The sequence below is a fragment of the Pogoniulus pusillus genome, chromosome 2 (assembly GCF_015220805.1).
Source record: "Pogoniulus pusillus isolate bPogPus1 chromosome 2, bPogPus1.pri, whole genome shotgun sequence".
In the NCBI taxonomy this organism is placed as follows: domain Eukaryota; kingdom Metazoa; phylum Chordata; class Aves; order Piciformes; family Lybiidae; genus Pogoniulus; species Pogoniulus pusillus.
The window spans coordinates 16,906,028-16,933,328 of NC_087265.1; the positions used below are offsets into that span (position 1 = coordinate 16,906,028).

At 45.3% G+C, this 27,301-nt stretch overlaps 1 protein-coding gene across 3 annotated transcripts in view; it reads right to left on the bottom strand.

Moving 5' to 3' along the window:
* MRAS (muscle RAS oncogene homolog) overlaps window positions 1–21,230 on the bottom strand; it is a 43,655-nt gene extending 22,425 nt beyond the window's left edge. The window contains exons 1-2 of one of the 3 annotated variants that reach the window (XM_064157659.1): window positions 21,124–21,230; window positions 20,476–20,782 (exon numbers count right to left, since the gene is read on the bottom strand). The gene's annotated coding sequence lies outside the window, so the exon portion shown is untranslated. The other 2 variants (XM_064157652.1, XM_064157643.1) reach the window with 2 other exon arrangements.
* Window positions 21,231–27,301: the final 6,071 nt, after the last annotated feature.

Sequence of the window (27,301 nt, forward strand, 5' to 3'; positions counted from 1 at the left end):
TACAGGGGAAGAATAACCTCCCTTGACCTACTGGCCACACTGTTCCTGATGCAGGCCAGGATGCCATTGGCTCTCTTGGCCACCTGGGCACACTGCTGGCTCATCTTAGGAAAGGGTTCTTTGCAGTGAGGGTGGTGAGACACTGGAACAGGTTGCCCAGGGAGGTTGTGGATGCTCCTTTCCTGGAGGTGTTCAAGGCCAGGTTGGGTGAGGCCATGAGTGATCTGGTCTAGTGGGAAGTGTCCTTGCCTATGGTGGGGGAGTTGGAACTAGATGAACTTTGAGGTCCTTTCCAACCTAAACCATTCTATGATTCTAACTTCTGCAAATACAGGAGTAACTTGCCATATTCGTAATTACATGGCGTGCAGGTTAAATGCCTTGACCACTAATTAAGATCATGCATCTGATATTTCTCCTTGAACCAAATGAATAGGAACTGTGTGTTAGTTTCTCTCCCAGAATTAAAACCCTGTAATAGGGAAAAAGGGTCCTTGCAGAGGTGAAATTGCTGGGGCTTCTAAGAACTGTAAAGTCCTCTTGTACAAGTTGAGAACAAAGCAAAATTTTCAGAACAAGAAGAAACATGATCAGGTCTGCTTGTTTCTGAACTATCTTCACAGAAGCTCTTGAGAACAGCAAGAGTTTCCACTACAAGCAACAGCTGCTGGATGGGGAAAAGGAGACTAAGCACCAGATGAGCTCTCAAGCAGACTTACTGCAGTTCCTCACCATAATTCAGAGGAAAAGATTCTTACCCCCATTTTTGGGAGATTAAGCAACTTTCTTGTATTACAGTAACACATATCAACAAGCAGCATGCTTGGCTCCAATGAAACTGACAGATCTCAGCCATATTTCTCATTTTGCTTGGAAACCCCAATTTTCTTTCAGCATAATCCTGCTCAGGTCAGATGATTCTCACAGGCTCCTTAGAACACAGCGTCTGGCGAAAACCCTGCCCCTCTCAACACATTTGATGACAATTTTTTGCATTGCCTGTGGCAAAGATTTCACCCTATCCTTCTTTGCACAGAGGAGCAGCTCCAGCTGAATGATATGAAAGGCTGATTGTTACTGACATGGTGGGGGACAGGCCGCGGATGTGAAAACCATACTACAATTGTGCACAAGTTTTGACCTCATCACAAAACCACAAGCTACTGCTTGGCAGACAAGTGTTATATTTCATAGACATTTTGTATGAGCCCCTTTAACTCAGTCTTAAGAAGCCTCCAGCTTATCTTGCATGAAATGCTCCCCAAAGTACTAGGATAACATTTAGCCCATTGTACAAACTGTGATGCTACCCAACATGCTTATGGATTGAATTGGGACACTGGCTTCCCATCACTTCCAGATGTTGGTCAAACTGTACTTCTAATATGCCAGACTGAGCATGGGAGAACATCAAGAACTGAACTTAAAAAAAATAATTGATTAACACCCCCCCTCCCAAAATAAACAGTTAAGACTGTAGACTGATGTGTGGAGCATAAGCCTCCCCCCCCCCCCCCCCATAGTTTAGGTGATGATAGCATGAATAGATGAAAATGTCTATTGAATGTTGAAAGGCAGAAAGTTTAGATGTTTGTTTAGAGGTGTTTTTACTGCTCATGGAAACACTCCTCCCTCTACTGAGATAGCAGGTCCGATGCTCCTAATGTGCAGGTATGTAATGCAAACTCTTGGAAAGCCAAGTACTTCTATTCCTCTACACCCTGATAACATCTCATGCCTTGACAAGATTATAATCTAAATCAGTCAATAAATCAACCCTAAAAGCAACATATGTCACTTCCTGGAAAACATTAAACACTCCCAAAGGTGTCCTAAGCTCCCACATTGGCTTGTTATGTTGCTACAGGCAAATGCACAAGACTTGGGCTGATTTTCATGTGCTTTTGGCAGAGTACTGACACAGTCCTCCTCAGACTGGAGCAAGAGTAAGCGTGTTTGCTGTAGATGCGACTGAGGTGAATGAAGCACAGTTGTGTTTATCTATTGTCTGAATACAAAGCAGCATGTGATAATACACTAATAAACTGTAATGGTGATCATCTTACAATTTATATAGTTGTTTATTTTGAAGGAGCCAGGAGAAGGATCCATACTCTACGCTGAGAAATGCAGTCAGGGCTCTGGTTAAGTCACTGGAAGGAAGCTGATTATTACCAGCATTTTCACACACACTGCAAGATCTGTGTCCTGACAGCACAAGCCAGTAATGCTGAGACAGCCAGAAATGTGGCTACTCCTAGAGTAGATGGCAAGTAAAAAGAGAAATGCTGACCTCAGTGTGTCACTGAGGCTAAGTCTCTTCTGCGTTTTTTATGGAGGCAGAATAAGCTGCACAAGCCCCCATTTACCCATCCAGACATGAGGATGGAGTACAATAGCTGAACTATCCCCTTGAAGCAGCCCAGTAAAGCAAAATCCAGCAGAGATGGAGCTTGCTTAGTGCGACTGGAGCACCAAGTCCCAACAGGTCACCACAATACAGAGGTAGCGCATCTAAACCCCATCCTTGCTGGAAAAGTTGTCATGAATGCAAGTGGGACAGATCTCAGCTTGTGTAAATCATCATAATTTCTGTTCATCTCAGCAGAGGTGTGGCCTCATATGACAATAATAGAACTGACATTTAATGTGCAACCACCCCTATCCCTGGGTCCAGCTCCACTCTCCTGGAGGCAAAGCTCCCTCAGCAAAGCCATTACAGCAGGTAAACGAGCTCAGAACCGAGCCCCGGATTTCCAGAGGAGGTTAAGTGCAATTAAAGACACCAGCTCCCTGACAGAGAAGCCCAGCATGACACTGATTTACTATCTCCATGGCAACACGTGACATAAATTGCTTAATTGTGTTATGAAACCGCAAGAAAAAGCTGCAGCAGGGTCTCTGTGGGAACCATCAGCTCCCTCCTCCTTTTCTGCAGCTCTCCAAAATGGACAGCTTTAGGGAGCTTACAGCTGCTACAGCAATAGGCTAAGATTTAGCATGTTCTCAGCTATGTATGCTGACTGAGTCCATCAGCCCACAGCCAAGGGAAATTTTTCTATCACTGGCTTGTGTTAGTCCATAAATAGCTCTTCCCATACACCCTGCCAGAGCTCTGTGTACCTGAAGACACCAACCTCACCTGAGGCTGAGGAAGGCCATCAGTCACTGAGGCTGCCAACTACTCCTACAGTTGCAATTAATAACTTTTCCTGTAGCCACAGCTCACTTGATTACGCCCTTTACCCAAGCACTTTGCAAGCATTGGAACCTCCATGCAATACCTCCAGGGTTGAAACTCTGCAAGGTCTGAACACTTCCCTCTCTGTTCCTCTTGCAGACTGCTGGCTATAGCCATGCAACCACCATGACACACCCAGCAAAGCTTGCCAGGTACTAAAATAGTTCAGCTTTATGTGTTGCAGGCAATCCCTTGGACTGGGAACTAATGAGAATCCTTGAAACATGGGACATGCCTTTTTAGGAGGCAGATACCTCCCTTGAGTCATACTGATCATGAATGAATGAATGTCAGGAGTTTATCCCTCAAGCAGCCATGATTATGTCCCAAACTTTTGAGATCCAAAGGACCCATAGGTATACAAACAACCACTACCAATTATTATTAAATAAAGATGATTAACCCTTAGACATGTTTCCTCCAGCCTGTCAGATTCCCTGCCCAGTCAAAGCCTCAAAAAAGACACACTGAATAAAAGCTGGACTGCATACAAGTGTTCAGTGGTAAGTCAGCATGGAAGAGTCTGTCAGGTGGAAAGTCAGAGCCTGATGCCCTTTGTAGTTCTGGCATTAAGCTGTTCAAATTCCAAGTGAAATATCAATTCTATGAGATTTTCTAAGAAGGAGGGTCCTGCCAAGTGAGTGTTCTCAAGTCCCATCAGCTTCCAGGAGATCTGACCAAGCCCAGCACCTGACAAGACCTGCACAGGAAATTATAGACATTTCCTTTTGGAGCAGTGATCAAAGCACTATCACACTGCTACTAAATAGGAGAAAAAAGAAGTAATAAACCAACTGTTGTTTAAAAATAAAATCCTCAAGTTAGAAATAAAGAGCTGCAACTGGATGGGTTTTGATTTTGGGAGAAGTAGTGTGGGTCCTGGAACTGGCTTTGTGAATTCTCCATCAGAGTGAAAAGTTGCTCTACCCTGAGTGCTGCACTCCCTGAACTCCTCACTGGCTTCCTCTACCAGGCAGACCTTTTCTCCTTTTCAACTCAGGATTGTATTGCCTCCCCTACCACACAGATGCTCCTCAGATTTACTGTAAGAAAACACACCAGGAGATTAATTAAGCACTTGAGATTCACACAAAAGGCAGCTCAAGGCAGTAGCTGACTGATGAACACTTGGTAGTTATTTTAGGAAACATGGAATTATAGTCTGAACAAATAATAATAATAAAAATCCACGTCACTAGAAATTGCTTCGGTGGTAGGCGGTCTCCTGTCTGCTTGAGCGATAAGAAGCCTTTTCTGTAGCACTCAGCAGCAGCTTTCCCACAGCCAGGCTGGGCTGGGGGTTCACTGCCATCTACTTGGAAGCATGTACTTGTTTGTGTCCTGATCTGAGGTTGTTTAGCCTGGAGAAGAGGAGGCTCAGGGGTGATCTCGCTGCTGTCTACAACTGCCTGAAGGGAGGCTGTAGCCAGGTGGGGGGTGGTCTCTTCTCCCAGGCAGCCAGCAACAGAACAAGGGGACACAGTCTCAAGTTGTGCTGGGGGAGGTATAGGCTGGATATTAGGAGAAAGTTCACCACAGAGAGAATGATTTGCCATTGGAATGGGCTGCCCAGGGAGGTGGTGGAGTCGCTGTGCCTGGAGGTGTTCAAGAAAAGCCTGGATGAGGCACTTAGTGCCATGGTCTAGTTGATTGGACAGGGCTGGGTGCTAGGTTGGACTGGATGATCTTGGAGGTCTCTTCCAACCTGGTTGCTTCTATGATTCTGTGTAATGCAGCACAGCATGATTCAATCATATTGACAGATGACATCTGAAACAAATTTTGCTTCCCTCCTCCTCCAACTCCTCCTCCACCTTCTACAACAACTCCACTAATCTTACTCCACTAATCTTCAGTCTGCTTCTGTTGGTGATGCAGTGTCCTTTTCAGAACACATGAGAAGATTCCTGTCCCTCTGACAAGCCAACAGCTGGAGGCAGAAGCCATATTATTATTATTATTTCAAACACTTAGGTCAGATTCAGGTCATCTGTAGAGTTACAGCACTGCCATTAACAGTTATGTAGGAGAATCTAAATATGTGATGGGAAATCAGCTGTATCAGATCCATTCCTGCATCTTTCAGATTTTGTTTAAATTATATAGTAATCAGTTTAGGGGTGTCCACTGGAGGTTGATCCAAGCCTTTTGCCAAGACATGAAATGTAAGCATCCCTGCACAGAACTGAAGAAGCAGATGGGTCAGCTACTTTCACTCCCATAACTTCTTCTGTGTTTAAATCCACTATCCCTTTCCCTACTCATCTACTTCCAAAGCTCTTGGGAGACATCAGAGTATGACAGATTCCTGTACTACTCTTGAAAATGCCTTGCTTGTGTCGACAAGAATGCCTATATTTTCATGGAACCCAATGAGGCGACCTAAACATACTGTAGCAAAAATTCAGATAGTCAAGATGTTCCCCTGCCCAGCCCAGCCAGAGATAACACAGCAAGAACAAATTTACAAAGGAGGAAACAGCTTCGAATTCCAATAGCTGCCCTTCCTGCTTGCACAATCCCTGGAAATGGGCAGCTTCCCTCCTACACATCCCAGCCTGCTGACACACCAATGAAAAGACCCCAAATCCACTGCCCTGGGTGATTTTGCTGTTCTTAATACTCCTCAGCAAGATTTCTAAAGCAATAGCTCAGTGCTGTGGCCACTCTCAGCAGCAAGATGTTCTGCCTGCATGTGGCCCTGCTGCTGGCACAGCCAGATGTTTGCAGCATAGCCCTCCTGGCCTTGGCTAGCATTGCCCTGGGCAGGCAGAAGTGGTCCACTGCAGCACAGAACAGTGCTGAGAACTGCCCAACATCGACTATCCTCACAGCCCCATCCTGCCCTCCCCTTAGAATGCTCAATAGCATCCTAACTGCACTGAGCACCCACCCCTCCATCTGTCTCCTTGATGGCTCATTGGGCTGTAGTCTTACTGACAAAGAGGGCAGGCACGGCTAAGCCAATGCACAGACTTCATGGCACCTGTGAATGCTTTATGGACAGAAAGACTACGGGGCCATCTTCCCGCAAATCGTCAAGGCATTTGGCTCCAAATTTGTCAACCAGTCAGGCTCAATTTGGTATTTAATGCTTTTACATCTCCAGTGTTGCTACTTCATCTCTTTTGGGATATAAATGACTTTTTAAAGACTCCCTTCCCTCTGGCAAAAACACTTTATGGCTCTTCAGACAGCTGTGAAGAACTGAAGGCTTGAAGGTCTCTGGTAAGAGCATTTGCACAGAGGGATGGGTGAATCCTATCAAGTCCAAGGCTGACACACTCTTGAAGCAGACAGAGAAAGGTGAGAAGAGTGGGGATCTCCAGGCTATTTCCAAACCTTGTGTCTTACTGCAGACCTTCTCCAAAACTTGACTCAGGACTCTAGACGAAAAGACCATTGTTGTCCACATCCTATGGAAAACCACACAGATCACTCCTTCCCTCTCTGCATCGGTGTTCCCTGGAATTACCTGTGAGCTATGGGGCAACACAGATGTTTCTGCAACACTTTTATCCCCCAGGGCAGGTCAAGCTCCTAGGTCAAGGACAGTCCTCCCGGTTTCTGAAAAGCCATTTAATACTAATTACATAGAAGAGAACAGAGCTTGCAAGACTGTGACACTGGAACTTTACTAGATCTTCACCAGCATGGACTTCAGAACATGAAGGAACAGCCATCTCCTACGTTCACATAAATATCACCTCTCAGGTTTACCCAAATAGGCACTTGGCAAATTTTAAGTAGAATTTAATGACTGTAACTCCCAGAGCCTCATAAAAGGCTGTTTTCCAGTTATTTCCTGGGTTCATGTCATTACTTTGTCAGTTGGAAGACTCCAAGATCTCATCACTGGCCCAGGACCCATCACAGTAATTTTTTCCAGGCTTGTTACAGTGTCTGCCAAAAGCACGAGCGTCTTATTTATGCACAACGTGCTGGAGAGGAAACTTGTGCTTGGCACATACAGTAGGCTTGTCTGAAAGAGAAGGGTGGGCAGAGTTTAGGCCTGGGCACTAGCACTAGTCTGAGAGCAGGATGGGGTGGGCTGGGAAAGGCTGTACTGCTGCCCCCTCTGCCCTACACATAATGATGCACAGCTTCCCAAAGCCACAGCATCCTCATAAACTCACCCAAGGACAGAGTGCAGGTAATGCTGCCAGCATCTCAGTCATGTGCCAGACCCACCTCAGAGCCTCTTTCCAGCCCTTCTCTCTGGTAACCTCTTCAGCTGTCAGCTCCCTCCCTGCTGTCCTCTTCATGCTCCCTGTCAACCTGGGCAAGCCCTGCCAGTGGAAAGCACACACCTTGACACTCAGATCAGTAGGCAACTGGCCAAACCACTCTTGAGGAAGAGAATTTACTCATGCATGACACAAGTCCTTCCTTCTATCAAGTACACTTACCCTGTCAGCACTGGAGACAAGTATCCTGCGAGGGTATCCCTTTGGAAAATAAGCTCCAGTGCTGCTCACTATCTGTCCTTGCTGTTGAATGCTCAAGTTTATACTCAGGTGTCACAAGTGGATGATAACATATACAGGGACCAGCATCTATAAACCCAATACATCTTTGAAAGCACCCTTTGGGTCAGTTGACCCAGCTTTGGACCCTTGTAGCAACCCTTTCTTTCCCTTTCCCTAATCTCAGCACAGACCTGCGTCAGGATACTCTAAGCCTGGTTCCTTCTATGTTCAGTCTAAACCTTCTACCTCAGCTTTTAAGCCATTCAACTTGCAGCTGCATAGCAGGGTGTATATATATACATTCATTAACACTTACATTATGCCCTGTGGTTTGGCAGGTGGTGCTGCATTATGAATCTAAACAGCACCAGCAAGTGAGTCTACAGCAGCACTTCACTGGATTAGCATGCTATGGGGAAATCATACCTCAAAAGTGTTTTGTGCTTTTCTGAAGCACCTCTGATGATGAACGAGGCAAGAGCAGGGCTCCAACTACCACCACTTCCGTGCAATCAGATAAAAAAATTTACTCACAACTTCAGGAAAAGATAAACTCCCACAAAAACAAATGGGGAAAAAGAGAGAAAAAAAGGGGGAAAAAAGGCATCAGCAAATTTCATCTCTGCTTAAGGGAAAGGCACACCCTTGGATGCCATTGCCACAAAGCATCTTTCACATACACCAAGCAGTAACATTTTCTGGTTTTACCCTATTAACTGGTTCTAGCATTCACATGAGAGTTTTACTAAGTTCAGAAGGTACTCTCAGTTTCCCACACTAAAGATGATGCCTTCTTTCTAACCACTGGGCTGGCACTAATGTATTTCCAGAAACTACAGTCAGATTCCCTGAGGGAATGCTGTCCAAGAAGGATGAGGACATATGTTGGGCTATAGCTGATCCACCTAAAACCTCCCTTCCTGCAGCAATACGGGCAAATACATCACTCAGTCTTGGCAAAGGGCAGACAAGGACCTTTGAAAGGATTAGAGGGTAAAACATTGGTTAAACACTAATATCACCACATTGCTCATCACTTACTGGGGCTGGACACATTTGCTCACATCTTAAATGTGAGTGGTACTATGTGCAGTTATACCTACAGTGATACAGAGCAATGGTTCCCATAAGTGCACAGGACTTCCGTGGGCACTGGGAAGAGTCGTTTGGCAGGTAAGGCCAAGCACAAACTAAACAAAGCAAACTAACTGGACAAAGTCTCTTGCATCTAGACTACTGAGGTCACATCAAGAGATACTTAAAAAAAAAAAAGGATCCCTGGCCCTTCAAAAGCTCTTCCAGAGCAGTGCTTTGGTTCAATTACTGTAGTCTCCTGTTTGAACAGGTTTCCTAGTTCAATTTCTCCTGAATTTCACTCCCCTACAGACCTTGCCTGAGAAGTTTAGCATAAATGTTTAGACTCTGCCATCTGAGCCCAGGAAGATCCATTCTGAATTTCCATTGACCACACAGCTGTGAAGCAGAGTTCTCCTGCTGCAAAGTCACAACACTTAAGACATCAAGCTCTTTTCTCAGAAACAGTTGGATGCAGTGGTGTACTGATATTACAGCAGAACTCACATATCACTCCTACGTCTGTAGAGTGCCATTATCTTTAAACATAAAGCAGAGATGTTAGTCTTAGTCTTGGCAACTCAGGTAAATTGTTCATTTGTGTCACATTTTACATACCAGACTCTCAGAAAGAGCAAGACATTTGGATATGGCCCTTTTTTGAAGTGCTGGGTTCTCCTTAAGGGACATTCCCTCCAAGTAGAGGGTCTTTTACATATGTTTCAGTACACTTATGGACACCACAAAAAAAAAATTTGCATGGATGGCAACTGTAGATATCCTGGGCTTATCTTGACCTTGTGAGTTATAACATGACATAGGATGTTTCACCCTGATGGTGTCTTGACATGTTTCTGCATATAAAAATACCTCAATTAAGAACACAGATATAGACAGTATGGATTGAAGTTACTTGCAGGAAAAAAAAAAACCAACAAACAAAGCACTAAGGGCTGGTAAGGGACAAGATTACTTTCATCTTGCCACAGCATGTTTCAATTTAACCACTGCATCTCTCAGCACTTTTGGTTCATATTCTTTTACCACAGAGAGACACAAGTTTGGTATACGCCCAACCTTAGGAAAGGGAAATGGTATTTTGGGTCATCAGCTCCACCCACCATGTCCACCCACCCCTCTGCTCAAGGAGGCTTTTGAAGTGCATCAGTCTCAAACAGGAGTGAGAGCACATTAGCCCGGGGTCAAGAGAGTTTGGAGAGCTGGAGCACTTCTGAGGTTGGGAGTCTTTTCAGGAACTTATGGGTCCAAGTGGCTTTGTCAGCAAGTCACTCGCCTCCTGCTACCCATGAGGACACCTTGCCCAGGGCTGCCTGCACATCTTGCCCCACCATGTATACTAGCAGGCACCTCCTCACCTCCTTCCCCAGCTCCTCATTCAGTACTCTGAAGGTGGCAGACCTCTGCCCACCTCCCAAGTTCAGAAACCCTTCATCATTGTGGCTTAAGACAACCTCTCTTTGTTCCTTCATACCTCTCAGTTAGACCCATCCACCTCTTTGCAAGCCTAAGCAAACTGCAACTTCTGTTATTTTTCTCCATTATTTTTTACCCCCAAACAGACGAGGCACTCTGACTTCCACAATAGAGAATTGCTCCCAGTGTTCTGTGCAGCAAAAGGATTTATTCTTACACTGCACAAAACCAAATACAAGCTTCAGCCCAGGATACGCCTGAAAACACAATTTTCTGCTGTGCTTCGACAGATTAACATTTATTTCCATATTCTTCTGAGGCCGGTATGTAAACAACAGGGAGTGACTTGCTGTGCTCAGAAGACCTTAGAATAAGAGTTGTATTTCTCTGCCCTCCTGGATCCAGTAAGTCACTCTCCTGAGGTTCAAAGAGTTTATGTAGCTCATAATTGAAAAATTCAAGGAATAAAAATAGCTTACTGGAGATCTTTACTAACAGAAAAGTAGATTGAATCTGTTCTGTTATTCCATAATTCCAAATCCCAGATGCTTAATTAAACAGACTGCTACACTGCAAAAAGAATAAGAAATTATATGTCCCCTTAGCCAACTTTGCTGATTAACTTAAAAGAAAAACAACTCGTGTTCCACATGTGTTCTGCCCAAATCAAACTTTTGAAGATGGACTTAGCACTCCACAGGTAAAGCTCATGTAACAAGGTGCTTAGCTGCCCCTTGACAAGGATGAGATGCAGCATCTTATCAGCATCTCTGTGCTGCATACAACCCTTTTACAGAACAAGTGGCAGAAATCATGCACAGTAGAGCATTTTAAGAGTACTGAGTATCTCCTCAGACCAAATCAAAACTCAAAGAACAGCAAATGGTCCACTCAGCTCCTCCTGTGTCACATTTGGCCTGTTTGCAGGTTACATTTGAAAGCATCCCAAACACGTCTGAAGGAACAGCTGCAAGCACTCACTCAAGTCCAACTCACAGCTACAGCTCATGGAATCACACAATCATAGAATGTCAGGGGCTGGAAGGGGCCTCGAAAGAGCATCTGGTCCAGCCCCCCTGCCAGAGCAGTATCACCTAGAGCATGTAACCTTTACACTTTTAACACAGTAACAATCCTTCACCAGCTACCACCAAGGTCTCATCAAACAAAACAGAAGCACCGTGTACACAGGATGGGCTCACATGGTACCTGCATCTTCTTCAAGGATGGTTATGTTGGCGTAGACTGGTGGCTAGACAGGTACCTGAACAGTGAGATGGCATGCTCTAGACAGCAGTACCTAACGCTGCACTGTTGCCTCACACAAACAATTCACAGCAGCTCGGGGTTTTCCCAGAACACTCATTCTGGGAATATCCTTCATGACTCTTTCTGGAATTGAGAGTTGGATACCAAATAACTCCTTCCCTAAGAGACCTCCTTTATAGATAGATGTTCCCCACCTGGCAAGTCTTAGACTGGTGGCTCTAATACTTCCATACCAAGTATTGCACAAGACATCAGCTACATATTTTCCGAAGATCACAATCTCTGCTAAATTGCCAGCTGCCTATGCAGACCACTCAGGAGCTATCTGGGTATGTTAAATACAGACGACAGACCTGATAACAGTGTCTGGATGTGCCTTAAAGATTAAGTTCCATCTGCATCTTGTTACCTTTTGTCTTTTCACAGGGTTTCTGAGTCTTTCCCTGCCACAATAATCAACCGGTACAGAATTTGTACCACAGGCTTGCAAGCTTATAGAAGAAAATTCTCAGTGCTTTTATGGGAGTTACCAGGTAGCTGAAGACATGCTACAGTGACTGTTTTACTAGCCTTTTACAGTGGAAGGCTAGGCAATCGAAAACAAAACAAAAAATGAGAAAATAATAGAAAAGAAGGAAAAAAAACCCTGGTATTCCCATTACCACAGTATTCATTAATGTACTTTTAACTTGGCTCTGGAAGGTCTTTGTTCCAGCTATTGTATATCAGACTCATCATTAGGCTTTGCCCTCCCAGCAACACAAAATTAACAGATCCTTATTTAAATGTTTTTAAACCTCTTTTATATTTACAAGTTAAAGAAGTATTTCTACAAACCAGAGCCAGCCTTATTCTTACAGTCTTTTCTGTTTTCCAGTATACTTCTCCAAGATACATTGAAGAAATCTTACCTATGCTAATTTTCATAGCTGATTTTCATACTGCTTTGACCAATTCTTTAAAAAAAACCATAACCAAACAACAAAACAAAAAGCCCACTAAACATGAAGATTTCACTTTAAGAATTTTCTCCTCATTTTGAACACTCAAATAAATGGGCAAAATGGAGGAGCTGCAGAGCACCTTGCTGTTAGCAAATCTACATTTTCCAGGCACACTGTGCTATCTGGGTTAGTTCACAGTGAGTCCATCTCCATCCTCGGTTCTTGCCCACGCAGCAGTGGAATCCCAGTCTCAGTCCTTCCTCTGCCTGTGATTTGAGCTGGGCAATGCTGGCAAGCAGCCACTTGGAAAGTGTCCAAACCCTGTCATCCCTGTGTCCCCTAGCAGATTCTGAAGAGAGATCTCCAGCAGCTTGTACCACAGCAGACCTCAATCTTCTCTCTGGGACTACAGGTCTTGTAGTGGAGCAAGCAGAAGCCAAGACTCGCCCAGGCTCTACCTGTTTCCACTAAAGGTGGAGGTATGTGCTTCTGTGGTGCTGTACGCATGGCCTGGGGTACAGGGACATCCCTCCCCTAGCTTCAACCCAGGTGTGACTTTCCCACAGAGGAGCAGTAACTCCTGGGAGGGTAAGATCTCTGCCGCAGCCTACAGCACCGCAAGGTCCCAGCCAAGCCCAGGGAGTTTGTCAGCGCTGAGTACTTCCAGGTTTTTTAACCATAACCAGCACAAGGCATACAGTATAGGCCCCAAGCAAACCACATCATGACTTAGGCTGGGCTTTATTTCAGTTTGATACGTAAATCCCCTAGACACTCCACAAGAGTATTGCTCAACTTCTGCTGCCATCAGCCCCACAAAAGGTAGACATAAATACTTAGCATTAGCATAGCTCCCCATGACTCATTTTTTCTCCTTTTTAAATATAGCATCCCAGAAATGTGGATACATTCTGAGCAATAAAACTCATATTGTTACCGTTCACCATGCAACCAAAACAAAAAATTCCTCCTGCTGGCTTTGTGACAGCTTCCTGCCCCCAAACCAAAACACTGGTGCCCCTCACAAGGCCAGGAATGAGCAAAGGCAGCTCTCTTCTGCCAGGGTGCCCAAACAGCAAAAGGACACAGCACAGTGGCAGCAAATGTGGAGTCAGCAGCTGGGCAGATGGCTTCCTCATCAACTCAGCCACTCATATCAACTTTACTAAAAAGAGCAGAGGTGCTCCTGGGCACAGGGAGAGCAGGGATTTACTCAAAGGAATGGAGTTCTGATAGCTGTGAACCAGCCTGTGCCAGCATTGGGAAAGGTGGGACCTGCTGAAAAGTGGTGGCATCATAAGCTGTAGGATGCTCCCCAACCTCCATCTTCCACTAGACATACAGCAAATTCCCTTCTCCATCACAAGGCTTGAGCTTTCCTCCTTAAAAAAAACCAAACTCCCACCTTGTCTAGCCAAGGATATGGCCCAGACTGTCTCAGAGGCACTGAGGAGGAACCTAATGGGAAATGCATGGACCAGAGCTTGGTAGTTTTCATGGAAGATGAAACTCAGCTTCAGCACCCTGTCTGTCCTGCTGTAGACTTTGTTGTGTGAGACTGTGCCTTTAGCCTTACTGAATACTTCAGTTCTCCAGCTACAAGGGGAGGTCCCATATGTAGGGGTATGACACCGCACCAGAGGTCTGACAACAGTGGCTGGATGTGCCTTAAAGATTAAGTTCCATCTGCATCTTGTTACCTTTTGTCATTTCACAGTGTTTTGGAGTAGGTCCCTACCTCATAGGTATGTTGTAAAGTAGAGTTTGCATTCCAAGTGTTACAGGAATGTTTTTAAAATTGCACAAGTACCACGACTAATCCATTACTACTCAAAGAGAAACCTAGGGCTGAAGGCAAATTAAACTCTTACCTCCACAAACACAAATACCAGAGTATGCACAACTGTTTTCCTAGTTTATCTGTTTCTTCCGATAACAGTGTTTGTCCTGGTGACTCGAACTGTTCTAGTCACAAGTTGTTTGAATTCAGTACACCAAATCTTGTTTGGAGAAATGGATGATTTGCTCTCTGCAGTGACAGACATCAGTCATACTACCAGCTGTCCCAAAGACACAGCTGAAAATATATGCTCACATCCATTCTACTGTCAGGTGACTGAAGAGTAGGCATTTTTACATCTTGGATCTCTCCAGAAAGATTACCCATGAGAAGCTGTTTTCCACAGCATTTTTCCATTATTTCTTCAGCCTGGAATAAGTGAAGTTGCAGATCTGCCTAGAATCTGTCATTTTAAAGATACAATAAAAGAAACTTTTTCTTAAAATTTCAGGAGTAGGTGTGGCTTAAAAAGCCAAGTCCTGTTTAAAACAATGACTAAGACTCTTAGGAATCTAGCAACTCCCAAAGTCACACAGGTAGTTTTTAATAGGTTACCCTTTACCCTTTTAGAGTAATTATGCCATCAAGTTCCAGTCAAAAGCTGGTGAGTGTTACTAATATATGCTGATGAGCTTGTAAGTGAAAGGTCTTCTTGCTTTATTTACACTCCAGCAAGACTTATTTCCACCTACAAGTATAAAAGACCTGACCCCAGGAGACACTTAGTGAGGTTAACCTAGAGCCCAGGGAGTACATTTACTGTAAACTGACTTCAAGAGGATGCAGTTGTACTAATTTTCACTGGAGATTATGGATATTTATGGCATCTGTTTGGGTTTAAGTGGACTAGCACCAGTCACTACATAAACCAGTGGCTCATCCTGTTTCATCATTACAAGTCACCAGTGAGATGCAAAATAGTCACCAGAAGTCCTTAGCGACACTCATCTCTAGACCTAGAACTAGAAGTTGACAATAACCAGAGAGCACAGAGATCAGTAAGCCTTTTGGAGGCACTTTTGGGAAAATACAGATTTTTCCTCTCCATGGAATGAAATGCTCACACTTCAGGTAAGTTTAGCAAGGTAATATGGGATAGAAAAGTGTTTTATATTCAGAAGATAAACAACATGCAATCTGCAGAAACAAAGAAGGCTTAGATAGAGGATGGCTGTGGAGGATGAAGAAAGTATTGACCATTTCTACCACACAGCAGAAAGCTAAACACTCGGTACAACATTCTTTCCAGAAGCAGGTCTGAAAGAGAAGGCAAAGCAGGCATTATTTTGCAGAAGACAAAGTGGTGTTAGAACACATTTTAGCTACTCTTTAGTAGTAGTTGAAGAAAGTACAAGAAGGTAATTAAGATTTTAATCTCAAATCCATCAATGGCAAACAAATCCTGAGGCAAACAAGATTTAGTCAAAAATTAATGAAAAACCTCAGTGTAGAAGCACTGACAAATTCTGCTGGTCAGTTTTGTCCAGAAGAGAAGCAGCAGAAAATGTGATCCAGTATCAGCATCTTGGATACGTAGATGCCTTCTGAAGTATCTCAGTATTTGCTATCTTTATGCTCCAAACACACTTCTCACACAAGAAACTTCTACTACTCCATGTTAGAAAAAGAAGAAAGAGAAAAGTAGGCTCAGTGAGAGGCATATTCACTGTTTTATAGGTGTCTGTAAGAGTTGCTGACCTTAGCCTACTTGTCTTTGGGCAGCCTGTGACAGAGAAGGTACCTGAGGGCAGGTTTCTCATCTCCTCAGCTAGCTGCACACTTTGGGCTATTTTCTCTGATGAAACCTATACGTCTGTACAGCACTAACCACCACTAACTGAAGCAGTAAAATTAGCACAGCAGTCAGTAATAAGTACTATAAGTACTCTAAGTACAGCAAACTACTTAAAAATATTTAACTTCCCCCGACTGTCCTCACCTCTTCCCTCAATCATTATTTCAGGAGACATCTTTGTACAATTATTTCATCATCTAAAAGCAGTCTGCCATATCTCTGTGCAATACTTCCACACATATTACTCCTCCACTGACATTTTCTCACACATATATGCATGCACTGATCTGCAATTGAGACGCTCCATTCTCAGATGGAGAACAGAAGTATCATAAATCTCAAAAAATGAGTGCACCAAAATATGCAACATCTTAAGTTACAGCTGTTGATTTCTCCTCTCTGTCCAGAAAGGGCCAGTTGTGGCTTATTGCTGGATGCAAATGTCGTGAGCACTGGACCTTTGTTTCCCCATGAAGAAAAATACAACCAGTGCAATTCAAGTACATCAGGAAGGCTGTTGTCCTCTCCCCACTAAGTATTTTCTGCCAAGTTTCTCCTGTAGGCAAGAACAGGAGAAAGAAGTAAAGACTCCACCAAGGAGTGGGCTAACATTCCTCCCATCTGGCAGTCCCACGCTCATTCTGTTTTCACTTGGACCAAATTCTCCCAACTCCTTCTGTTTTATACTTCATTAAACTTAGATACATCAGACACCAAGAAAAATACTGCTGATCTTTGAAAGGTCACTTTCAAGGCACATTTACACCTCTTTTAACACCACTTCTCTTCCTTAGTCTGTAGTCCTCTCTTAGAAGCCTGAAATATGAATCCCATATTGAATCTGTCCTCTCAGCCCTGATCTACTTATTTATTTAGGACAATAAAAGCTTATGCAAAACACCATCACAATGCAAAAACACTCTCCTCCTCATTCCCATGGATTTATGTTAATACTCTCCTTCTCCAGAGTCTGGAGCACCCTTTGAACTGAAGATTGCACATTTCCATGCTGAGGTACAATCCCTCCTGCTACCTCTTCTGCAGGTGTAAGAGGCAAAGTGATGAGCAGTTACCAGAAAGTTACAAAATGAAGGCAAGGGCAGATCCCAGGTGTAGGGGCATGACACAGCACCAGAGGTCACCTGCACGCAGCAAAGGTTGAAAAAGGCCAGAGTGAGGAGTTACCAGGAGAGACAGCATCTCTGGAGCAGTGTATGGCAACCATCCAGGGAAAAACAAATGAAGGCTAGCCACACTGAATTCTGGAGCCTAAAACTTTCATAGGGCAGACTGATTCATATTAACAAATTGAGTCACCTCTACCCAGCTGGTCAGAGAAAATGCCCAGCCTGGCAACTGCAGGAGGCAGGTAGAGGCTATTGGTTTGAATCCTGCCACAAAAAAACATTTCACACCCAAAGAAAGAAGATAAAAAGTGAAGGACAGAAATGAATGAAGTCAAACACCTTTCCTAAAGTGCTCCCCAGAATTAAAAGCAGAAGGAAGTAGTTTCTGCCTTGATGATCTCAACACAGAAACACTACTGGCAGTACATAGTGTGAACTCAATACAGAAACACCACTGGTGGCACATGGTGTGAGCTAAAGGGCCATGCAGGTCTTGGACACAGGACATTGTTTCTGTCCACTGTTAAAAAGAGCTCTAAGGATCCTCAGCACAGCGTTGATAGTGATTAATCACATTCATTTTTCCTATTTTCACTTGTCCTTATGTTGCCCTCATGTACTACTTTGTCAATGACAACACCAGGCCATGTAGAGGACTAATCCTTCTCCTTACAGTCCCCAAATGCCATGTCTCCCCAAGTACTAAAGAAAAATTAAAATGGTCCTCTTTAACCACTAGATAATCATAGAATCAGCCAGGCTGGAAGAGACCTCCAAGATCATCCAGTTCAACCTATCAATTAGAACATGGCACTAAGTGCCTCATCCAGTCTTTTCTTGAACACCTCTAGGGACAGCGACTCCACCACCTCCCTGGGCAGCCCATTCCAAAGGCAAATCACTCTCTCTGTTAATATCACCATGTGCAATTTAAAGCCATTATTCCTTGTCCTTCTCACCACCCTGCTCCTGTTACCCAAACAGTCCCTTTCTGCAACTGGCTACCCTTGAAGCATTCCAAGACCCTTCCTACATCACTCCTCCAGTCTTTTTTTGGCTGAACAACCACACAGCCCTCCACTTCTTGCAGATCTTCTAGACTTTGAAGTCCTTGTTATGGGGATCTCCTCAGAAGGCTGGCCTCCCCGAGGCCACCACATACCTTGGGCATCACAGAGCTCTACAACTTGCATTTAGTAGCCCTCTGCCTCTGCAGGCCTTCTGCAGGGCTATGCTCACCTCGCTACCAGAGAAGATCTTGGCACTCTTGCTACTTCAGAGCCACTGCTGGTTTTGCAGTACCTGAGCAAATCTCTCATTCTTGGCTGCCAAAGGCCATCTCTCTCTTCACACTACTTAATATAATTTTAAGAAGGATAGGAACAGCCTGATAGTTTTATTCCTTCGTTTTGTCAGCCTCAGTGTCAGTTTAGGAAAACAACCAATGCAACATGTCAGAAACTCCCCCAGTGAAGATGGCAAGTTTTGTTCCTGTAATCCTTAGTTCCTCTGCAAAAAAAAAAAAAAAGAAAAGAAAAAAAAAAGAGCTGTGCAAACACTCAAAGACTTAAAAAACTAGAAACTACCATTCATATAATCTGAAAACAGATGCTGGGCCAGTTCTGACCCTCGTGCAGCTGCTCTGGTTTGGGAGTCATGTTGGTGGGGTGTTTGGCCCTCTAATCTGGGCTACACACTGTTGTGTGGGGTATTTCCTGGAATGATGGAGCAAAATCAAACCAAGACAAACAAACGGATGTGGAACTATAATATGAAGAACACAATTTTTTAAAGAGATGCTGTCAGATTTGTATTTTCAGACTCAAGCACACAGAAACAAATGCTATCTCTATTCGCTCAAAGCTGTGCTACCAAGAAGTGGGGTTTTTTTGGTGTGGCTTTTTGATTGGTTGGTTGGTTTGATTTTTTTTAAGCTATTACTTTTATAATTTCCTTACCACACCCTTGTTCTGTCTCTTATCTTCTCCTAGCCTTTCTTCAATTAATAGACCCCCTCCCCCCCTTTTTTTTTTTGCAATGCCCTTAACAGATTCAGAGCAACAGATAACCACCCTTCACAAAGAAAAATGACGTCTGACCCATGTAGTCTTAGGACTTTGAAACGAATCTCTCTTGTTCTTAAAGCTGACCAGAAAACTTCACAGTAGAATTCCAATAAGTACATCTGTATCCAGGTATGACCATAAAATTGAGGTAGTTGTTCTTAATCCTAGCTATCATACGATCAAGTTTCCAAACAAGACATAGATGGAACATTTCCAGTCAATAACATCCTTTTGAGCCTGCCACCAAAATCCAAACTTGAGTTTTTAACATACCTAAGAAGTTAGTGGCTTAGATTTTCACACTTTCATAACATTAGGCAGCTAACATTGCAAAGTGCTAACTGGTGGGAAGCAGAAGGGCTGCAACTACCTATGCTGGGGAAAAGCCTCACATAGGATCAGGATTCCAATGTGCACTTCGCTCTTTTTATAACACCACAAACTCTACTCTGAGCTGCCACAGTTTAAAGTCCAGGTTCCTCGACAGGAATTGTTACTAGTGCAGCAATGTGCAGGATGCTGAGACTGGTCCTTCCGAGGTCCTCAACTTGCAGCGAGCATGCCTTTATCTTAGCTTCTCTCTGAGAAGCAGGGATTTCTAACCACTATTTCGTGGGCTCTTGAGCCACATGAAAAAGATTTTAAAAGTTAACAACTTTTCTTTGTAATGCCCACAAATCCCAAGCCCCCCAGATGTGGTTCAGTTAATTTTGTTGAAGTAGATAAAAATTAAAATCAGAAAAGAATGTATCTCCTTGTCCTCGACTTACTTTGTTTTGTAATTAAAGATAACATTTGTATCTTTCTTCTGAAAGTCCACTCAGTAACTCTTTAAGACACGAATGCAAAGGCTTTCACAAAGTACTTACGGTCCAAGAGCAGTTTTAATGCAAGATAAGAAATCCTGCAATACACAGAACACACAAGGGGCAGGCAAGTAAAAGATTATCGTGGCTCTGAAACTGATGGGTGGAAAAAAACGAAGGCACAACAAAAATCCAATAAACCCTTTAGAAATACTTTTCATCACAGAGGGTGACACCCCCACCCGCCCCATCAGGCACCCCGGAAAAGCCATGAAACCCACAGAGATCTAACCATTGCTCTAGATACTCCCATCTCCCAAACGTTCGGCAGGGACAGAAAGAAGCCCCCCAAGCCTCAGAAAACCCCGCCGCCGCCGCGCAGTGAGATCCGCGGCACAGAGCGACCGTACCGTCCCGACTCCGGCAGCTGGCGTTGCTGAGAGCGGCGGCTCCGCGGCGACAGCTCTTTCTTCCCAACGCCGATCTCCGGCCAGGGAAAGCGGTGATGCCTGGGCAGCGCTCCTCCTGATGGGGGTGGGTGGGGCTCATGCCAGAGTCGGGCACCGCATTTCAGCAGGAATTACTGGGGGAAGAGGAGTCGGGGAAGCCCTGCAGCGGTTGCTGCGGAGTGTCACGGCGATCCCACTCCCGCCGTCGGATTCTCAGGCGTGAAGCGCTCTAACTCCTCCCGGAGCTGTGCTGCACCCCCCTGCTTCGCTGGGGGAGAAGCGAAACAAACTGCGATTGATTGCGTTTGCTGCTTGGGTTTTCCCTCCCTGTTCAAAGCACCACCCAACTCCGCGGTCTGCAAGCCCCGTCCCCCAAGCCACGCTCACCCGGGCTGCTGGGGCCGCGCCCTCAGCGCCCGCCCAGAGCCGCCCGCGGCCGGGCACCGCCGCCGGCCTTCGTCCGCACCCGCCCCGCCGACCGCGGCAGGGAGTCCGCACCCGGCCACCCCTTATATCGCCGCGGCGGCTGCTATAAATAGCCCGGCCCCGCCGCCGGGGGCCGGGCCGTGTATTGCCGCCGGGGGTTGTTGAGCGGCAGCCGGGACCAACCATAACCCGGGGCTCGCTGACAGCGACGTATTTCTCGCTTTCGACTGATCTTTCTGCCGCTCTCCAGCGGGCGCGGGGCGGGGGGGCGGCGGCGCGGCTCCCGGGGGACCCGGGGCCCGCCGACCCCCGGCGCGGCAATGGGCCCGTCCGCCGCCGCAGCCCGCCGCCGCGTTAAGGTGGACCGCCACAGCGGACGGCGGCACCTTAAGCCACTCTGGCGGCCGGCCGGTGCCTCGTCTTAGCCCTCCCGACAGCCCGGACCTCGGGAGAGTTGTGGTTGAAAGGGAGCGGTCCGAGCCTCCGGGCCGAGGATTCTATGCAGCCGGTAGCGAGCGAGAAGGATGAGTTGGAAAGCGAACCGCCGCTACTTTGCGGGAGCGGCTTGGTGGACGAGGTTGTATAAATGTACTGTGCCATTAAAAACTAGCTGCTATATGTGCACGCACACACACACGGACAGGTCTGTTCACACTAAGTACGAGGAAGCCTTACTGACTTTTATCACAATAACACAATTCGTGTTTGAGGTTCCAGGGCTCATTCTAGATGGGACTTCAGGGAACACATGGGCAGTGGTTACACTGGGAGGCAAACCCAAAGCAGTGCTTCTTACCTCACCTGCAGTCTCCTATGCCGCTCACACCTTCCCCTTGCAACTGACAGGAGCAGAAGTCCGACTCTGTGCGTACACTCATTTATATACACACACCTCCCTCTCAGAGGGTGCTGGCAGGAGCTAGGTGAGAATGATCTGTATCAGTGAGGATGGGTTCATCTACCTGTGCCCTGCGTCCTACTGTGGGTGCATCTTGAGCACAATCCCACAGGGTGGAAAGGCAAGTGCCAAGCACCCAGAGCCTTTCAAGGTGCAACACTTAGGCACCTGCTAGATTTCCTTGCTGGGTCATGCCCATTTCTGCACTCATTTGCAAAGCAGATGTATATGACTCAGATTGATTCTTACAGGCAAGTGAACAGCCCCAGCTCCTCTCCTGTGACAAATCAGCATTATAGGCCCCAGTACTCCCTGAGAACATCTATCCAAGGCATCCCGGCACTGCACTGTGGCCTGCATAAAACAGAGTGCCTCCATGCTGTCTTTACCACATAAGAGGCAGAGGAGCACACTGCCATTTTACAAACAACATACAAGAGTCTGCACCAAAATCTGCATTGGTCCAGCGGCGTGGAGGACATGAGAGGAAGCAGACCCACAGCAAGCGACCACAACACACCTGGCTGTGATGCCTGTGCTGGATCACCTTGCAAATTCTCCTCTAAACTCCCTCTGTCTTAAGATATGAGAAACGTACAGGAAAAGCCTCACAAGCTTTCCCAACCTAACTGCAGGACTGAGATGTTTTGTTGACATAAATCAACAGCTGGACTTGTAAGACATACATTTGCCAACTGAAGTAACAGAATTTGGTACAAAACTCAGCTCCTCTGTCGGGTGCGAATTTTCCATCTGGGACAAAACGGTCTCCTTAGGTTCCCGAGAGTAGACTTTGTCAGCCACTTTGTGCAGTACAGTAATGGAGGTAGCTGACTATGAGGACTTTGCCTTTTCTTTTACTCAGAGGTGTGGAAATGCTGTCACAGAATCACAGAAGGTTAGGGGCTGTAAGTGACCTTGAAAGATCATCTAGTCTAATCCCCTGCCAGAGCACGATCACCTATACCAGACCACACAGGAATGCATCCAGGCAGGTCACTGAATGCTGGGGACACACCAGGCCTGGGACTGGTTTAGAGCCAGTTTAGATTTCAGGTTTAGATCTTTAAGCATCCAGCTTTGTACTTGGATACCTTAAAGAGATCACCCTTCGGAGCAGGTCTATTTATGCTTCTGTGGAAAAGGCTGTACTTCCAAACCAAGCCAAATATTCAGACACCCAATCTTGACAATTTCTGTTGCTTTTCATACTAAAGTCTGTAATATTTAAGAGGAAAAGCTCATGGCCTGTCTCCTGCATATCGGGTCTCCAGAGCATTTCTCAGTAGCCTTCCTGCCCATAAGAAAGTAAGGAGGGAAGCAAAAAAGTCCTCTTTCAATTCCAGCGACTATCTCAAGCATCATTACATTTCTTGTGGTATGTATCAGTTAACAATATTGCTAAAGGAGAATTGCTGCTGTGGTTGAGCACTTACAGAATACAACTCATATTTAAGTGCCTTTTTGTATCCTACTGAGTCACCTCAAGGAGCCCCCAAACAAAACTTCAGGATCAGTTTCACGGCAGGGGTGGTGGCACAAAGAACTCCCCACTTTACCAGACCTCCCCAGGGTAATGCAAGTGCAGGACAGGCAATGCTTCAAACTGTGGGACTTAATACAAAGCTAAAAGAAAAAAGTGCCTTAAAATTTCAGCCGTCATTTCCCTCCATACAGCTTTAAGCACACGACATTTCCAGTCTGTTTCAGCTTCACTGAATGGATTAAAGTGACCGTACAGTTTTTGTGCTGCTCAGGTCAGACTATACCTCATGTAAACGCTCTCTAAATTACAGGACAGAGTATATAGCACAATATTTTAGTATTAAGGCTAGATGCATGTGACTGCTTATTATCCCCGTATTAAACCTGAGTGGGTTAACACAGCATGAGCCTTTTGGCTTGTTTTGTTGGCAGCTGCCTTTTGGCACTCTGCTTACTGCCCCTGGCACGTTGCATGCAAGCCATGGTCTGCAGCAGGCAGCTACCAGCACTGGGGCTTGCACAGCACGGCAGCAAGGCAGGGGCTGTTTGCACAAAGAAAGCGTAACGTTTTCTCTTCAGAAACAGTGCAATGAGCAAGACTTTTGTCTGTAGAAGTTCCTGCCAAAGCCATATAGCCCAGGATAAGGGGTTACTGCAGAGGAGGTCAGTCTGGAGATGAGGTCTGAGGGCACATGGTGTCCCTGCCATGAACTAACTCAGGACTCTGCTGGCGTCACTGCCTGGAGGGCAGCTGGGCTGTGCTGGAGCAGGGAGCTGTACCAGCTGCAACCTGCAGAGATGCATGAATGTATCATCCTGCACCTGATTAGATCTCGCTGCAGGGCAGACACCACAGCCTCGATCCTTGGTGTAGAATTTGGAGAAGAGCACAAGAAGAACAAAGCTGCACATGCAAAATTTGAGGTGCTCCTAAAACATGCTAGATGCCTCCAAATCTATCAATGCAGTAGCTTTAAAGTCCAGTCAGAGGTAGCAAATAATTCCCCTCAGGCTATGGACGAGGAATATTGCTGTGCATCTATGGGCTAGAAACAATGAAAATATAAACCCCCCCCAAACTGGCTTCAACATCTGAGATTAATTTCACAGAATTTCTGTGTGGTGCTTGGCACAGGCTATGATCAAGCTACTTAGCAGTAGAGGACATCTAGTGATATTCACATGCAACTACATAAACCTGATAAAAGTTCAGCTTTATTGCTAAAGAGCCAGCACAGCTAAAGACAGGTTATAGTGTGGTTGTAACAGCTACAAGAGGGCTAGAACAGGCTGACCATGCAGCACCCTCTATAAACAGGTCATAAAGCAAAAATCTCCCCAAAGGGCTTTATACATAGAAAACAGAGAGAGGGGATATACAGAAAGCTCAGAACTGCTGGTGGTGCTGCATCTTTTAACAAGGAGACATCACAAGGAAGCACAGCACTTTTATTTCTACAGCAAAAGCCCTGTAAGCAGAGGTAAAGAGATTAAAATCAGTAGTTTTCTTGCAGGAGCCTGTGCTTATCTCAAATTGCCTTTCATGTGACTCACCCTGAGCACATACTGTGAACATCAGTCTCAAGATTGAGAGTTTTTTTCTCTCTGCTAGAACAACAGATCAGCCTGCCACTGTTTCAGGGAAGATGCATAGAATACTTCCTCCCCCTCCAGGTTCATCATAAAAGAGGATCTTCTAGATATATATTTTCTGGATATATTTTAAGCTTAGGATGAGGAATTTGGCTGTGAAATAAAGACTGCCAATCTGGTTTCTAGAAAGAAGATCAGAAGAGCTTTATGATAAAGAACACAGTTCCCTAAGGAAACAAACTCATTTTAATATGACACTTCATTTGAATGAAATTATTCCTATTAAGATCACCATTAATTTAGCAATAAGGGCTTCAAATTTGAGGCCTCACCATCTTGCACTGATTTCCATGTCAGATGCATTGTTTACAAGTGTTGAGGAAAGGTGGGACTTCATTACTCTTATTAAAACAAAAGATCCTTGGGAATAGCTATGCAAACCTGCTGTAGGCAAAGTCTGTGGTTTCGGCTCAGCCAGCAGGTCTCTGTGTTGGAAGGTCCAAATCCTTCCGGATCCAAATCAGACGCCTTAAACACCTGCCTGAATACCCACCTCCACCTCCCCCCCAATCCCCCTGGCCTGTCGCCTTTCAGCCTGTCACAGACCCCCTGTTTGGTCTTGTTTTGCAGCTTGCTTTCTTTGTGGTAAACACAGGACAGGGATCCTAGGCATGTGCGTCTTCCTTTTTTGGAGAAATAATTCAGGATTGGTTCTAGAGGTGCTTTTACCTGTTGCTGTTGGTCAAAGATGCTCATCAAAATGCTCAAAACGTAGCAAACTTGTTTGCTGCTGATGCTTTTGTGTTGTTCTTACCCGTTTGCTTACGTACCTCTGTGTGCCAGGACACTTCGCATCGTGCCTAACTGGGGACTTGCCTACGACCAGCAGCCCTGGCTCTGCCTGATCAAGCCGAGGGTCTGAAAACGGCTTGCCCTTAGGCTGGGATACAGCTGCCCACTGGAGTTCAACCGAGCCTGAATATAGGTAAGGACATAGCAACGGCCTAGCCATGAGTTGGGACACCGGGAGCAGTCAGCCCGCCGTGCCAGCCCACCGCTCCGGCCCGAGAGCCGACTCGTTGCGCTCGATCCTACTGCTCCAGCCCGCAAACCTGGATCCCACTTTGCCCAGGTGGCTGACCACTCCGATGGCTTTCTGAGAGCCACGGAAGACTTGTCTCATGTCCGTGGGCCTTCTCAGACAACGTGCTCAATCTGGACCAAACAAGCAGCAAAGCCCCATCGCATCATTACCACATGAAAGTCTACTGCGTGGATGTGACAATATTTTTCCCGTTTATGCTTTTGGATCGCAAATATTGAAACTCTTAACCAGTGAGTGAACTGACTCCCTTTACTCGAGGTTGTTAAAGTTTATGCTTAACCTTTAAGCAGCTGTTTAAAGACTCTCCAGACCTGTTTAGCCTGGAGAAGAGGAGGCTCAGGGGTGATCTTATTACTGTCTACAACTACCTGAAGGGGCATTGTAGCCAGGTGGGGGGTGGCCTCTTCTCCCAGGCAACCAGCAATAGAACAAGGGGACACAGTCTCAAGTTGTGCCAGGGTAGGTCTAGGCTGGATATTAGGAAGAAGTTCTTCACAGAGAGAGTGATTTCCCATTGGAATGGGCTGCCCGGGGAGGTGGTGGAGGCACCGTCCCTGGGGGTCTTCAAGAAAAGCCTGGATGAGGCACTTGGTGCCATGGTCTAGTTGATTGGTTAGGGCTGGGTGATAGGTTGGACTGGATGATCTTGGAGGTCTCTTCCAACCTGGTTGATTCTATGATTCTATGATTCTAAAGGATCTTTTCCTAAATCATTTAAATTTAATCTGACTGTATAGATATATTCTGCAAAAAAATAGTCTTACCAACCACATAATAGAATCTGTGTGTGTTAATTGTAAATAAGTTTTGGGAAATTTTCTTTAATAAACTATTTAATAATTTTTACATTGGCCTCATTACAATTCACTCCTAACCCAGATTCAACCCCCTCCTTAACAGTCTCATCTAGGGTCTGAGTGGTACTGGTCATTAATTGGTAGTAGCAGACCAGGACTGGGAATAGACTTCAACCAGTTCAAGCAGAGAGTGACTACAGCATCATCGAGTAGCCAGACAAGACTTTACCTCTTACAGAATCATTTCTTTGGGCTGAATTTAAGGCCTGATCCTAAATACTCCTACAATGACAACTGAGTGTGAACTTGGTATGCAGAGACATCTACTCAAAATTTGATGTATGATCTTGAAAGGTTGCATGGACATGGGGAAAAGAACAGAGGAAAAGACTGCATTAGCAAAGAAAACTCTGCAACAACTGTTGTTTTTTGTGACCTTCATGCATTTACGTTATTTATCAATGGACTCTATATTTAGCAATC